The 15,948-nt window shown below is 47.3% G+C and overlaps 1 protein-coding gene and 1 non-coding gene across 5 annotated transcripts in view; one reads left to right on the top strand and one right to left on the bottom strand.

Annotated features, from left to right (window-relative positions):
- Window positions 1-4,471: 4,471 nt before the first annotated feature.
- On the bottom strand, window positions 4,472-4,608 carry LOC116079420. Its single transcript, XR_004113973.1, has one exon. It is a non-coding gene; the product is annotated as a small nucleolar RNA SNORA2/SNORA34 family (small nucleolar RNA).
- Window positions 4,609-14,690: 10,082 nt separating this feature from the next.
- Gjc1 (gap junction protein gamma 1) overlaps window positions 14,691-15,948 on the top strand; it is a 23,716-nt gene continuing 22,458 nt past the window's right edge. For 2 of the 4 annotated variants that reach the window (XM_031351324.1, XM_031351326.1), the window contains exon 1: window positions 15,302-15,521. The gene's annotated coding sequence lies outside the window, so the exon portion shown is untranslated. Of the gene's footprint in view, window positions 14,962-15,276; window positions 15,522-15,948 lie in introns of those variants that run through there. The other 2 variants (XM_031351327.1, XM_031351328.1) reach the window with 2 other exon arrangements.

The following is a 15,948-nucleotide window of genomic DNA, read 5'->3' as shown; positions in this document are numbered from 1 at the left end:
CTTGAAAAAAAAAAAAACAAAACAAAACAAAAATCAACAGCAAAAAAAAAAATCTTTGAGATATTCTCACTATAGCATCCTGTTGGCCTGGAACTTGCCATGTAGACTACACCACACCCTGCTGGAACTTAAAAACTATTGCATGGATATATGATGTATGTAAATGCCATGGTGCAGGTTGTGATGGTCAGACAGTTGTTTCTTTCCAGCTCTTATGTGGGTTTTGGGATTAAACGTTCAGGCTTGGTGGCAAGCAGCTTTAACTGAGTCCTGTCTTGAAAGGAGAGTTTGGTTTTTGAGACAGGGTCTTCCTATATAGCCCTGGCTGGCCAGGACTAAGTCATGTACATCAGGCCGCCCTTGAGCCCAGAGATCTCTCTGTGTCCTCTGCGTGCTGGGATGTACCACAGAGCCAACCAATGAAGGCTAGTTCAGGGTTCAGCTCTGATAGTACCTGGGAAGCCTGATGTCAACCTCTGTCCTCCGCATACACAAGCACAAAGCTTCATGTGTGCATCCACACATGTTCTAACACACACACATGTACACTCAGAGGGCTGCTCCCTTTGAGTATTGAGCTGTTGAAACAATAGACTCCAAAGAAGTGAGATTTCTCAGGAATCCCATGGTAGAGGAAGGGAAAGTCCCGGCTCAGGTCCCAACCAAAGGAGGAACTCAACAGGTCCCAGCCAGCGGAGGAACTCGTCTGCCTGCTAGGAAGAAATATTATCCAGTTCCAACGCCTTATGACCACCTTCCAGGACAGTGTTGAAACAAGAACCCGTGAATGTCGTGCCAGGGCTTTACCAGGACTGCTTAAAACTCATGCAGAATTCTTCCCCCCATTTCAGTGCACAAAGACGGCTGTAGGGGTCACTGGACCCCTTTATATTCCCTTTCCTCAGGGTAACCACCACATTGAGTAAATTTCCTTTCTCATTTTTTTCTTAACTTTTTTTGGATTCTTTTTTGAATTTCACATCATGCACCTGATCCCATTCATCTTCCTGTCCCTTCATATCCGCCCTCCGCCCTTGTAACTTCCCCCCCAAAAGAAAACAAAAAATAAAAATAAATAGAGACAAACAAATCTGTAGCTGTGGAAGCTGCAGTATGCCCCAGTGTGTCTCGCAGTCTACCCTTTTGTCCAACCATCTTTACTTGCAAAATGCTCGTTGCGGTGAGTCAGTGGTCTCTGGCTTCTGCTACACTGTAAATGCTGGATCCTCACTGGGCCTTTTGGATATTGTACGTTTGCCCTGTACCTTGGAAATGGATCCTGCAGCTTTAGATCTGTAGGACTGGCCTCTTTATACACTCCAGCAGTTCATACATGGAGTAGATGTTGGGGTGAGCCAACTCACAGCCCTGGATCTGGGTCAGAGTGGTAGCTGGAAGCTCTCCTGCACCCACACCACCAAGACCAGTTCTGTGCTGCTCTGGCTAGCTCATCCAAGTCCCAGAGTCAGCAAGGGGCAGGAACAGCTCCCAGCCCTCTTCATGCCCTCAGGTAGGCTCGCCCATGCCCTCAGGTAGGCTCGCCCATGCCCTCAGGGCTAGCTCTACTGTGCTCCCCAGGTGAGAGGTTTTCTCTTCTTTTCTCTAGTATTCCTCTCTTGTTTTTGTTTGTTTGTTTTTGCTCTTTGTTTAAGAAGGTGTTGTAAGACCAGGCTGGCTTAAAATTCACAGATCAGCTTGCCCCTGTCTCTGCAGTGCTGGGATTAAAGGCATGTGCCACCATGCCTAAGCATTATTCATCTGTATAATAGACATGTACAATTACAATAGATGGAACAATTGGTGAGCCTCACTTGTTAGGGCGTTAAGAGCCCAGACTGTCACCTTAAAAACTCTGACAGAGATTATTATTGTTCCCATGTCACAGATGAAAAACTGAGGCTCTGAGCTTGGTGTGATGGTATACACCTATAATCCCAGCATTTTGGTGGTGAGGGCAGGCAGATATTTGGAGTTCAGGGCCAACCTAATCTATAGAGCGAGTTCTAGGACATCCAGGGCTACACAGAGAAGCCTTGTCTCAAAAAAACAAAAGCAAAAACAAAAGAAAGAAGGAAAAAGAAAAGCTGAGGCTCCATTAAATGACTTTTGCAAGGCTACAGCATACAACAGAGAAGATCAAACAAACTTCTAACCACCCCTCAAATCAAATTTTAACTGCTCAGGACTATGCTGCAGAATATACCACAGGGGAAGTTTTGAGATTAAACAAATAAAGTTGGTTTTTCTCTTCAAAAACATGTGAGGAGGGCGTTGGGAATGGCTGTTAAACAGTGTCTAGACTTCAAGGTACTGGGTTTAGTTAGTCCCCAGCACTAAGAAGGGGAAGCTGGGTAGAGAAACCCTGAGGCCGTACAGCAGAATTAGTCGAAGCAACAAGTTCCCATGGCATCCTGTTTTAGTAAACAGATAAGACAAAAATTATGACAGCATCATTTTTGTTAATATGCCAAGTGTTTAATAACTGTTTCCATGTAAGCACTTCTATGTTAGTAATTTGCTTACCGAACCTTCTCTTTCTTCCAAATCAGGTCACATTAATAAACTCTGGCTTAGTAAGGGACCTAACTTAAATATACAGATAGATAAACTTAGTGTCCCGGCCAGTGTTGGATGCAGACTCCATCTGCCCATACACCGCATCCATCACTCTAAATATTTTGTTATACCACTTGATCTCTGAGCCTCTGCCCTCCTCCTGTGCAAACAGCCTCCATCCAGAGGTTACACTCCCCAGGGCACTGTCTGCCCCTCTTCCTCCCCAGTACACAAATAGCAGGAAATGGGTCCCAGACTAAAAAGTCCCAGACAAAGGATGGGAAGGCTGGCCCCAGCTGTGAGATCCCAGTTCAATATACTCTTCCTCCTCCTCCGGTCATCCTCCTCCCGTCCCACCCAGATTACTGGGGCTATCTCTCCCTAACTGGAAGCTTCCTGGATATTGTCCCCATTGTCCTGTTGAAGTGGAACAGGTTGGGGGGAGGGGGATAGGTCCTGAAACACTCAGCACATAATCTAAAGCACGGCTGTGCTATATATAGCCCAGGAGAGCCGAACAGCCAAGAGAGCGACCTGCAGCTTCTTCCTGGAGCTATTGAGAGCTGTGAGTGCGGGGAAGATGGGAGTAAACTAGATGAGGAGCGAGATGGAACAGGAAGGGAAAGAACCGAGTAGAAAGACTGAGGGGGCGTCCTGGAAGGAAAGAAAACCATGGAGGGCCTAGAGAGGTACCTGGGATTTGAGAGGCCAAAGGCAGAGAAAAGACTCAGAGTGTCGGCACACCAGCACTGGGGAGGCAAAGGCAGGAAGATGAGGTGAGGTCAGGGCCATTCTGGTCTACAGAGCAAGTTCTAGGTCAGCCCAGGGCAACAGGGTGAGTATGCACGAAGCTTCCAGTTAGGGAGAGATAGCCCCAACAATCTGGGTGGGATGGGAGGAGGATGACCAGAGGAGGAAGAGTATATTGACCCTGCTTGAAGAACGAAAGAAAAAGAGAAAGGAAGGAAGGAAGGAAGGGAGGAAGGAAGGAAGGAAGGAAAGGAGGGGGGACTGGAGAGATGGCTCAGCGGTTAAGAGTACTTACTGATTGCTCTTCTAGAGGTCCCAAGTTCAATTCCCAGCACCCACATGGTGGCTCACAATATAACAGGAACGTGAGTCTGAAGTGTATTGGCACAGGTTATCCCTGGACCTGGGAAGCTATACTACCCTATTTCCTGTTAGAGGACAGGGTTTTAAGGACCTTGTAGTGTCTATCCAAGGTCATCCCCAAGAGCCACAGGCATGGAGCCAGGAAAGTGCCTTTGATATGATCCAGAGGAGACTGTTCACATATTTCAAACAGATTTCAAGGGGACATGGGTAGAGCTGGCCGCGTATACATCTGTAGTTCCCAACTCAGGAATTGAGACAGAGGATCATTTGAGCCTATGAGTTCAAAGGGAATGTGGGCAACATAGTGAGATGCAGGTGTGGATAATGGTGACTGGGAGGTTGAATCAGGCTGAGATAATGCTACTGGTATAGAATCCCGTTTGTGAACAAACACTTCTGCCCTTGTAGGACATACCGTAGGCAGAGACTCCCGTGAGAAAGGAAATGGGTGCGCCAGAAATTACAATCCTTCTGTTCTGTGCCTTTTTTATTTTTTTGTTTTTGTTTTTTGTTTTTTTTTGTTTTGTTTTTTTGTTTTTTTGTTTTTTTTGTTTGTTTTTTTTTTTGAGAAAGGATTTTTCTGTGTAGCCTTGGCTCTCCTATAGACCAGGCTGGCCTCAAACTCACAGAGATCTGCCTCTTGAATGCTGGGATTAGAGGCGTGCGCCACCACTGCCCAGCGTGTTCAGTGCTTCTGAATTCCCATATCACCCAGCTCCCTCTAAATACTCTATATGCATGATGATACCTAAAATCTTCAAAAACCTTGAAGATTTAGGCACCTTTTCCACCCCCCCCCCGATGTTTCTTTCTAATGAATTGACCATTAGATTTACAAATTTCTGAAATGGCCAAGGAACCATAGCAAGACATTTCTTTAGGCTACTGCTTGAAATCAACAGCTTCAGTAAACTGCTGGCCTTAATTCAGGGCCAAAAATGTAGGCACCTTACAGATTTTATTAAATCCTTTATACTCCTCTCATAGGTATAAATCACCTTTCATAGGTATAAATAGGTATTATTGTTTAAATAATAATAGTGATAATACGTGGGCTGGAGAGGTGGCTTAGTGATTAAGAGCCCTGTAACTTTAATCCTTATTTTTAATGATGGTTCTTAAATGTTTAACCTCCCTTGTAGCCCACCACCACCCACCAGAGGTGGTGGAAAAAGAAAGGATACAGGGAAGTGGACCTGTTTAGAAAGGTTCTTTGAAGCAACTCTGCCATCTGCGTTATCTGGAAATTGGCAGCAGTAGCTCCATCCACTCACAAACACCTCACGGATACACTAGCAGCCCAGTTTGGTAGAGTCGGGATAGCAAACATGAATCAACAGTGGTGGCACTACCTAGCAGAGACAGCCCAGTCTCAGCAGGATACCAGGAGGAATGCCAGAAGTTCTCGACTATGCCTCCCTCAGGGAAGGAAAGATCAACAAAGATGTGAGACCCAGTCCGTGTTGCACAGCTAGCTCGACGAGCAAGCCTAGCTCAGCCTCCGTCACTGTCCATCGAGTACTTTTACACTCCCTTCAAACATTTCTGTGTCCTCCATGGGCCTTGCCTCAGCACGTGCGTCTGTCTCAGCTGACGTCACTCTGCCAATCAGCCTGAGTCTGCAGAAGTGGCAAGAAACTGCAGCACACCACCAGAAGTTTTTTTGGTGCGTTTCTCCCTGTGGAGTCCCAACAAACGGAGCTCAACTATGCAAGGTGGACCATTTTACATTCGTGTTATTAGCAAAGGATCTTTTATCACATGTCTTTTCACGTGCTTGCTTTAGCAGAACATCCTGTCACCTGTGTCTGCTTCAGCTGCGTTCCTTCACAAGGTTGCCCTAGCAAAACACTATCCAAGACTTTCCAAGGAATCCTTTTTTTTTTTTTTAAAGATTTATTTATTTTATTTAACTTATGTGAGTACACTGTAGCTGTCTTCAGACATGCCAGAAGAGGGCATCAGATCTCATTACAGATGGTTGTGAGCCACCATGTGGTTGCTGGGATTTGAACTCAGGACCTTTGGAAGAGCAGTCAGTGCTCCTAACCACTGAGCCATCTCTCCAGCCCCCAAGGAATCCTTAAGTGTCCACTTTAGAGGACTCGCTGCTCTTCCTGAAGACCTGGGTTCATTTACTAGCAATCACTTGATGGCTCACAAATATTGCAACTCCAGTTCCAGGGATCCGATGCCCTCTTCTGACTTCCTCAAGCAATACATGCATGTGGTTCGCAGACATACATCCAAGCAAAACATACATATAAAATACAAATGAATCTTTTTACTATTGAAAGTTAAAACAAAACAAAAACCAGGAACAGAGGTAGGGAGGTGGCTCATCGCTATGCAAGCCCCACAAATGGAATCAGGATTCCTAGAATCCCACAGCACGAGCCTGTAATCTCGGCATGTGTGTAGAGCCATGAGACATAGAGACAGAACAACCCTGGAATCTCAAGAGCCAGGAAGCCTGGTGTACACAGTACAGCAGGAAACAAAAAGAGAACCTGTGCCAAACAAGACAGAAAGTGAGAGCAGACAGCTCAGGCACACACAGACATGCACAAGCACACTCATGCACACACACACACACACACACACACACACACACACACACAGAGGAGCATAAAACAACTGCAGATGTAGCTCGGGGACAGAGGGTGTTGTGCTTAAGGCCTAATGCATAGATTCCCCAGGAGAAGGAGGAAGAGACAGGTTCATGAGATGCCAGGTACCCGTAATCCCAGAGTTCAAGGGGCAGAGAATCAGAAATTCAAGGTCACCCTTTCACACAAGATGAGAGGAAGCTACATAAGAATTTATTTTTTTAAAAAGGTTTACTTGCTGGGCAGTGGTGGTGCATGCCTTTAATCCCAGCACTTGGGAGGCAGAGGCAGGCAGATTTCTGAGATCGAGGCCAGCCTGGTCTACAGAGTGAGTTCCAAGACAGCCAGTGCTACACAGAGAAACCCTGTCTCGAAAAACCAAAAAAAAAAAAAAAAAAAAAAAAGGTTTACTTATGTATTTTATGGGTATGAGTACACTGTAACTGTCTTCAGACACACCAGAAGAGGGCATCGGATTCCATTACAGATGTTCGTGAGCCACCATGTGGGTGCTGGGAATTGAGCTCAGGACCTCTGGAAGAGCAGCCAGTGTTCTCAACCGTTGAGCCATCTCTCCAGCCCAAGAGCAAAATTTTAAGTTATCTTATTATGTGTACGGTGTTTTTGTCTGCATTATGTCTATGCACTGAGTATCTGCATGTTGCCATGGAAACCATAAGAGAGCATTGGAGGCTCTGGGACTGGAGTTAAAGACTGTTGTGAGCTACCAAGTGGGTACTGGGAATCAATCTGGGATAACTTGAAGAGCAGTCAGAGCTTGTAACTGCTGAGCCATCTCTCCATCTCTGAGAACCTATTATAAAAAGCCAAAGGTGGTAGGGAGGACTGGAAACGGGAGTGCAAACAACTTAACCTGGTGGACTAGTGGACCCAGGAACTAGGTACTTTACCTAAAGTTGGAGCAGACCTGGGCCAGAGCCTTGGGTTCTGGGTCTGTCTACCCTGTGACACCAGAACAGGTGACTTAAGTCCTACCAAGCTTAGCTTCTGGATATATTGCTCTCATTCTCCCAAGGAAATTGATCTTCATTGAAAATCCAACATCAATACACAAGAAACTACAAGCAGGGGCCCTGGGACACAGCTGTCGAGTCGGCTTACCCTTCCTGCTATTCTACATGACTTGTGTTACCTACTCAAAAAGTTTCCCACCACAGAGATCCAACCCAGCTAATATCCTTGTAGGCAAAGGCAGGCAGGAATGCTACAATATATCCTGTAGATTGACTGAAACTGCCCGGATTAGCAGAGGGAGGGAGGTCTGTGCTATTAATACCCACCTCCCAGGGAAAGGCAGAATCCTGAGCCGTCCACCTTCCCACCCAGGCTGGGCCAGGCCGGACTCAGCTATTTGCTGGCAATAGTGAGTTCTCTTCCCATGCTACCTCTCCAGGGCCTCTGTGCCATGACACCCCCTCCCTTCCCCCTGGAGACAGGAGTTTACCCGCCAAGTGGGGACCCTGGAAAGTATGTAATGGAAATAGTGACACAATGCAGCCTTCAGGCTGACCCTACTGTTCCCAAACCGCAGAGCCCCAGGGTGACTCTCAAGTTCTCAAACTGCTTTTTGATCTTTTCCTGCCTGAGCCCCATGTGAATAAAACGCAATGTGGTTCTCACAGCACAGGGTCCCAGCCACTCCCTGCCAGAGCCTGGAAACCAGACCCGTTTCCCTGTTTGAAATGTGGTATTTGGCTGTTGTTGCTTTGTTTTGCTTGCTTGCTTGTTTTCCTCTTCTGAGGGCTGTCCTTTTTGTTCTGAGAATGCTAAGCTTTTATCCAGGCATATAGCGCGTGCTTCCCAGGCACCTGCTATGCACTGACCTGGGCTCCACATGCTAGGACTCAGTGTTCCGTCTCTCTCTCTCTCTGTCTCTCTGTGTCTCTCTGTCTCTCTGTCTCTCTCTGTCTCTCTGTCTCTCTCTGTCTCTGTCTCTCTGTGTCTCTGTGTCTCTGTCTCTCTGTCTCTCTCTGTGTCTCTGTCTCTCTCTGTCTCTCTGTCTCTGCCTCTCTGTCTCTGTCTTTCTGTCTCTCTCTCTCTCTCTCTCTCTCTCTCTCTCTCTCTCTCTCTCTCTCTCTCTCTCTCTCTCTCTCTCTCGGCAGGTCCCTTTATATAGCCCAGGCTGTCCTGGAATTCACTAGGTAGATCAGGCTAGTTTCCAACTGAGAGATCCACCTGCCTCTGTCTCTTAAGCGTGGATATGAACAGTGTGCTCCCCACAATGTCTGGTTGGCCCTTTCTTTCTTTCTTTTTTTTTTAAATTTACATTGTTTTGTTTTGTTTGTTTTATTTTGAGACAAGGTCTCTCTACTGGGCCCTGTCTGTCCTAGAACTCACCTTGTAGACCAGGCTGGCCTTGAGCTCACAGAGATCTACCTGCCTCTGCTTCCCAAGTGCTGGGATTAAAAGTATGTGCCACTATGCCTGACTAGCCCCTTTCTTTTTAACAAGTAGTTTAATATTTTTAAACTGAGTATCCAGGATATTTATTTACGTATTTATTATGTGCATTGATGTTCTGCCTGCATACCTGTTCGAGGGTGGGTAGATCCTCTGAAACTAAGCTTACTGACAGTTGTGAGCCACTCTGTGGGGAGTAGGAACTGAATCTCTTTCAGAGGAGTCAGTGTGCTCTTAACCGCTGAGCCATCTCTCCAGCCACTCCAGGATTTATTTTTTAAGTTGATTTATGGCATCCATGCTTGATGCCAAGGAGACCAGAGAGGGCATTGAATCCCCTAGTACCGTATGACAGACAGTTGTGGGTGTTAGGATCGGAGCCCAGATCCTCTATAAGGGCAGTGAGTGTTCTTAGCTACTCAACCACTTCTTCAGACTTTGGGGAATACCTGGCACGAGAGCTTCCAGCCTAGTTTCCCTGTCTGTAATGGGACTAAACATGCTACCAGCCAGCAAGATGGTTGAGGAATGAAAAAAATCTTAACTAGAAGACAGGAACTAGAGGTCATACATCTGCTTTGTAAAACTATGCACAGTAAAACTGTCTACCTTCCTTACCTCTCATTTTTTTCTGTCTGTAAAAAGTTGCTCTGAACTGGGCATGGTACTCTTGAAATTCTAGTAGGCTAAAGCAGGAGAATTACAATTTCAAGGCTACCCTGAGCTCCATAGTGAGGCTCTTTCTCAAAAACCCAGGGATGGGCTGGGGATGTAGATCAGTTAGTTGAATGTGTGCCTAGAACACACTTGGGTTTGATGCTCAGGCAATAAACCTGTCATCTCAGAACTGTGGATTTGGAGACAGGAGGACCAGAACTCAAGGTTATCATCTGTGGCTCCATAATGAGCTCAAAGCTAATCTTCACTATGTGAAACCCTCTTTAAACAAAACAAAGCAAAAAGACAAAACATAAGAGGGGACCGGGAAGATGGTTCAGCTGGAGAAGGTACTGGCCATGAGGCCTGGTAGCCTGAGTTTGATCCCAGAAGCCACTTGGAGGAAGGAGACAGTGAATTCCCAAACGTCCTCTGATTTTCACATTCATATGTACTGTGATAAACAATAAACAAAAAGATAAATAAATGTAGCAATTTAGACAGAATAAAGAACACTAAAACCAAGTGCCATAGACCCAGGCACTTGAACCTAGATACCCACCCATACTGCTTATGGGTGGGTATCTAGGTTCAGTCCTGAGCAAAACACACACACAGATACACACACACATAGACACATCCCCACACACACACACACATTGACACACATACAGCCACATAGGCACACACATATACCCAGACACATATACACATAGATAAAGACACACATACAGACACATATACACAGACCCACACACATAGATATATACATACACACAGATACAGACACACACACAGACATAGACACATACATATAGCCACATAGGCACACACATATACCCAGACACATATACATACACATACAGACATAGACACACACACATAGACGTATGCCCACACACACACAGACACACATTGACACACACACAGAGATACACACAGACACAAACACACAGGCACACATAGACACACACAGACACATACACACACATATACATACAGACATACACACACACACTGACACACACACAAACAAACACAGACAGGCATGTGTGCACACACACACACACACACATACACACACTGTATCTAGTGTGCTTTCTATTGTTGTGATATACACCATGACCAAAAGCAACCTGGGGAGGACAGGGCTTATTCTATTTTACAGTTTATAGTCCATAATGAAGAGAAGTAGACCGGACTGCCCTGGAACTCAAAGATCCACCTGCTTCTGCCTCCTGAGAGCTGGGATTAAGGGTATGTGCCACAACCACCTGGCTCCCTACAGATCAATCTTATGGAGGCATTTCTCAGTTAAGTTTCCCTCTCCTCAAGTGAATTAAAAAGAAATTAGCCAGCATGTATCTAAAGAGAGACAATATTTGATAATAAGGTAAGAGTTTAGAAGGAATCGTTCCCAGGCTCTGTAAGAAACAGACAGAGATAAAGGATAGCTTTCTTGGCAGGTTTATTAATCAGTTTAGAGGAGGATGATCCTAGTGAGTATTTGATTCTACATGTATATAATTATATGTCTTTAATTATGTAAAATGTATAATTAAATGCAATCAACCTCTTAGAATAGGCTGTAAGATTTATTAGTTACCACGATGAGGACTCCGCAGTGGGAGATGTGTGGGGTGCAGTACCCACCACTCATCCAAGCAACCAATAAGGAGTGTATCTGACACTACTACATCCATCCAGGATGAGTGGCCAGTAAGCCACCATATCTTTACATTCATCCTTTAATCCCAGCTCTCAGGAGGCAGAGAGAAGCATCAGTCTCTGAGTTTCAAGGCTAGCCTAGTCTACATATGGAGTTACAGGACAGCCTGGTCTGCATATGGAGTTACATAGCCAGAGCTACACAAAGGGAGATTGTCTCAAGAAAAAATAAAGTAAAATAAAAAAGGAAAAGAAAAAGAAAAAGAAAAAGAAAGAAAAAGATCATCTGCATTAGACCCATTGAAGTCAAGCTGGGCAAGATGATTTGTGTCTAGAATCCTGGCACTCAGGGAGATAGAGATACGATTGTAGAAAGTTCAAGGCTAGCCTGGGATACAGTGTAAATCTCTGTCCTCAAACCATGACAACCTTGGTGAAGAGCCACTATTTTTTCTTTCCTTCTGCACCCGAGTGCATGCCATCTAGCACATATAGAGGTCAGGGCATGACCCGGAGGGAGTCAGTTCTCTTGTGGGTTAAGCACAGATCACCAAGCTTTACCCATTTCATCACGTACAACTCAAACCTCGCACTTTAAGCACATGCTCTACCACTGATGCATTTTTCTCATTTTCTTTTTTAAATTTATGTGTTTCTGTGAACACTTTGGCATAGTGTTTTTGTGAACATCTGTAGACATTTCTGTAGAATTCCCATGGAATTTCTAAAGTGTGGTCATCAGATCATCCGGAACAGGAGTTACAGATAGTTATGAGCCATGTAGGTGCTGAGAATCGAACCCAAGTTCTCTGGAACAGCAAAAATCCGGTGATTTTTAACCACTAAACCATCTCTCCAGTCCACAGTACAGTAGCGTCCTATCAGCTGGTAAGAAGATTGTCAGTAAAGTGCTTGTCAGGAAAGCAAGAAAGCCTGAGTTTGGATCTCCAGCCCCTTCATAAAAAGCGGGATGTGGCTCTCTCTGTCTCTCTGTCTCTGTCTCTGTCTCTGTCTCTCTCTCTCTCTCTCTCTCTCTCTCTCTCTCTCTCTGTGTGTGTGTGTGTGTGTGTGTGTGTATTTTGAGACAAGATCTCTTGATGTAGAGATTCACCTGTCTCTGCCTCCTGGGTGCTGGGATGAAAGGCATGTGCCACCATATCCAGCTGGCAGCGAGTGCTTGTAATCTCAGTGCCCTAGAGGTAGAAGAAGATCTCTGGATGTGATAGTTTGAATATGCTTGGCCCAGGGGGTGACACTATTAGAAGAAGTGGCCTTGTTGGAGGAAGTGTGTCATTGTGGGCATAGGCTTTAAGACTCTCTTCCTAGCTGCCTTGAAGCCAGTCTTCTGTTTGTCCTCGGAACAAGATGTAGAACTTTCAACTCCTCCTATACTATGCCTGCCTGGATGCTGCCATGCTCCCACCTTGATGATAATGGACTGAATCTCCGAACCTGTAAACCAGCCCCAATTAAATGTTGTCCTCTTAAGAGTTACCTTGGTCATGGTGCCTGTTCATAGCAGTAAAATCCTAACTAAGACACTGGCCCTTGGTGGCTGGCCTGTGTAGTTGAATCAACAAGCTCCAAGTTAAGTGAGAGATTCAGTCTTAAAATATAAAGTGGAGAGTAGTTGAAACATAGGACACTGACCTCCAACTTCTAACGCATGTGCAAACACCACACACACACCCCCACACCCCCTACTCCCCACCCCCCACACGTATATAGTTCAGGGTCTGGGGTATAGCTCAGTGGTAGAGAGTTGCCTAGCATGCCCTGAATTTGATTCTCAGTACCAAAGAAAAATAAAACTTGTTTATAACTCAACATATCAACTAGACCTATCTGTGTATTCTGAGTCTAGATCAAGCACGGAACTAGCCCCACCCCCCAAAAAGCCCCATCAGGCCTCTTTCTGGACACCGTCCAGCATAGCAGGTAACTTCAATTCTCACTTAGCAGTGTAGACTGCTTTTGCTCATTTTCAAACTATATATAAACGGAAGCTTTTTACGAGGTTATATGATTCAGTTTAGTTTATTCTCATTGATGCACATTGTATCAAAAACCAATGTATGATTAGAGTAATGTTTATCTGTTCTGTGGTTGATGGGTCTTTTGAGTTGTTTTCCTTTTTTGGCTGTTACACTCTTCCACAAATATTTTGGTGAACATCTGTAGGCGTTTCTATAGAAATCCCACGTAACTACCACAGTTCTAATGTATTCATATGTTGACACTTTAGTGGACATGTGCTCTCCAAAGTGATTCATACCAATTTACATGTGTGTACAGGCTGTGGCTTTAACATATTAGTCAACATGTTAAATGATGTCTTTCTTCCCTTAGAGGAGGGGGGCTGAAATGAAACCCAAGGCCATATGCATCCTGGTAAGAGCTCTAGCATTGAGCTATGCCCCAGCCCCAACATGTTTTTTTTTTTTAAATTCATATTCACATGTATTTAAAAGTTCTTCACATTTGCCACTTGAAATCTATCTCTAGAGAAGTAATGTTGGGAACGGCTGGCTGGGGAGAACTTTTGATACTCAGAGACCAAGCCATGTAAGGAACGAAAAAGACTCAAGCAGCTGAGCAGGAGTGTGTCGGTTCTCAATAAACCAAATGCGGTTCAGAAATGGCTATCACATAAAACCAGAGGCTCACAGTTGGCCACGATGACCCTTATCGTTAACCCTAGCACTTAGGGGGTAGAAGCTGGAGGATTCCTCTGAGTTCTAGATCAGCCTGGTCTACATAGCAAGCTCTAGGACAGCCAGAGTGACACAGAGACCCCATCTCAAAAACCAAAGAAGCAAACAAAAATAAAGGTTCAAAGCACCGCACAGGTGTGGTGATGTCTGCCTTAGGACCCACCTCCCAAGAGCCAAAGGCAGGAGCATCAGGAGTTCAAAACTAGCTCTCGGCCATAGTGTTTGAGACCAGTCTGTGCTATAATGGGACCCCGTTTCATAAACCAACCAAACAAAATAATAAAAATGAAAATCAACACTCGTTCACTTTTAGAGAGAAGCCAGAAAACAGGATCTAAAAAATTTGGGCAATTTCCATTTTTTTTGGAAACACGTCATAGCAGTCAAATAAAATTTCGAAGGGTGGGGAGTGCAGGCAGGCAATGGCCCAGCCCTTTTCGTTTCCAACCTGTGAACTAGCCTTAGCACCTAGCTTCAGGAGAAATTTGATCGCAAGTAGCCTCGCTTCTTAGTGCTTAAGAAGCACTGGCCAGGGGAAAAACTTTAAAAAAAAAAACAAAACCCTATCCATTTGTACAGGAATGGCCTCCCCTCCCATCTCTTTGGTAAAGCTGCCTTTCATCACCCAGTCTCAATCTATTTAAAGTATTTAGGGGAATTTCCCGTTTCTTTTTAAAAAAGATTTATTTTTATTATTTTTAATTATGTGTCTCTGGGTCTGTGTGTAGGTATGTGCACATCGATATAGGTGCCCCGAGAGAGTCGAGCCTCCAGAGACTGGAGTTACAGGTGGTTGTGAATCACCAAACGTGGGTATTGAAGATTCTCTGCAACAGCAGTACAAACTTCGGTAACCGCTGAGCCATCTCTCCAGCTAGCTTTCCTTTTCTGAACTGGCAGTTTCGACCAGGGGAATTCCTGTCTATGTGCATTCCAAAAGTCTCGTAATTGGGATTCTGCTGGGATGCAAGGAGTTAAGAGGAAATGGCCTATTAGGGTCTTACTAATCCGAGAAATCCAGGACCTCAAAACTATGCAGAACGCCTGTAAAAACCATGATTCCACCAGGCGGGGATGGTTGGCCGAGAAGCCCCGGAGGTTCTTCGAGCAACTGCAGAGCAGAGCCCTAGCTCGGCCATGAGCATCCCGAGATCCACTGGACCAGAGCCCTAGCGCACGAGATAACGGCGGAGCCCTTCGGTCCGATCCTGGAGACTCAGGTGAGGCGTGTCTCCATCCCGCCGTCAGCGGCCAGCTCCTCCGGGAATCACGCTGCAGGAAACGAGCCCGCGGCGCTTGAAGTCAGCCGCCCACCCGGGCTCCCCGCGCAGGGGGGGTCCTCCCCGCCACCGCGCGCCCCGCCGCGTACGGGACCGCCCGGGAACGCGCGCGGCCCGTGTCCAGCCGGCCACGGAAAGTTGGCGCCGGCGCGGGGCCGCGCGCCCCGGGCGCCCCCTCCTCCCATTCGAGGCGCACGTGCAGCCGCGCCCCCGCTCCCAGGCCGAGACGGGACGCCCCCACCCCCACCGCGGCACGCAGTGCGCAGGCGCCTCCCCGCGGGTCCCGGCGGCGGGAGCGGGAGAGAGGGAGGCGGCGGGCGCGGCCGGAGCGGCTTCAGCCTCGGCTTGAGGGCTGAGGCGGAGAAGGCGGCGGCGGCGGCGGCGGCGGCGGCGGTGGCGAGGCGGCGAAGGTGATGGCGACGCGGGGCCCATGAGGCGGCGGCCAGCGGGACGGGCCGAGGCCCGGCGGAGGAGGCGGCTTCGGGGGCGCCCACCGCCGGGTGAGCGGCGGCTGGAGGGGCTCCGGGCCGGGCGCGGCCGGGCGAACTCTGAGGCGCCTCGAAAGCGGAGGCGGCGGTGGCGGCGGCGGCGGGCCGGGCTCCCGGGGGCGACAGGGCGGGAAGGAGCGCCCGCGGAGCCCCGAGGGGCGTCGCCACCCGCGTCCCGCCGCCGGCGCGCCCGCCCTCTTTGTCCACGGGCGCGCGGTTCCCAAATTGGGAGGGAAACGGCTCGGGCGGGCCGGGAGCGGGCGGCGGCGCTCCCGCAACTCCTCCGGGCGGTTGAGGGGCCCGGCCCGGCCGGGCTGGCGCTGGGCGGGCTAGTCTTTGTCTGATGGCCGCGGCCGCTCCTCGGCGGCGCGCTGCGGGGTCCGGCGGGTCCTCCGTCCCCCTCGGAGGTTTCTTTCTTTTTTTTTTTTTTTTTTTTTTT

The sequence above is a fragment of the Mastomys coucha genome, unplaced genomic scaffold, assembly GCF_008632895.1.
Source record: "Mastomys coucha isolate ucsf_1 unplaced genomic scaffold, UCSF_Mcou_1 pScaffold5, whole genome shotgun sequence".
In the NCBI taxonomy this organism is placed as follows: Eukaryota; Metazoa; Chordata; class Mammalia; order Rodentia; family Muridae; genus Mastomys; species Mastomys coucha.
Note: the sequence above shows the minus strand (reverse complement) of the source record. Positions and strands in the feature narration are given on the sequence as shown.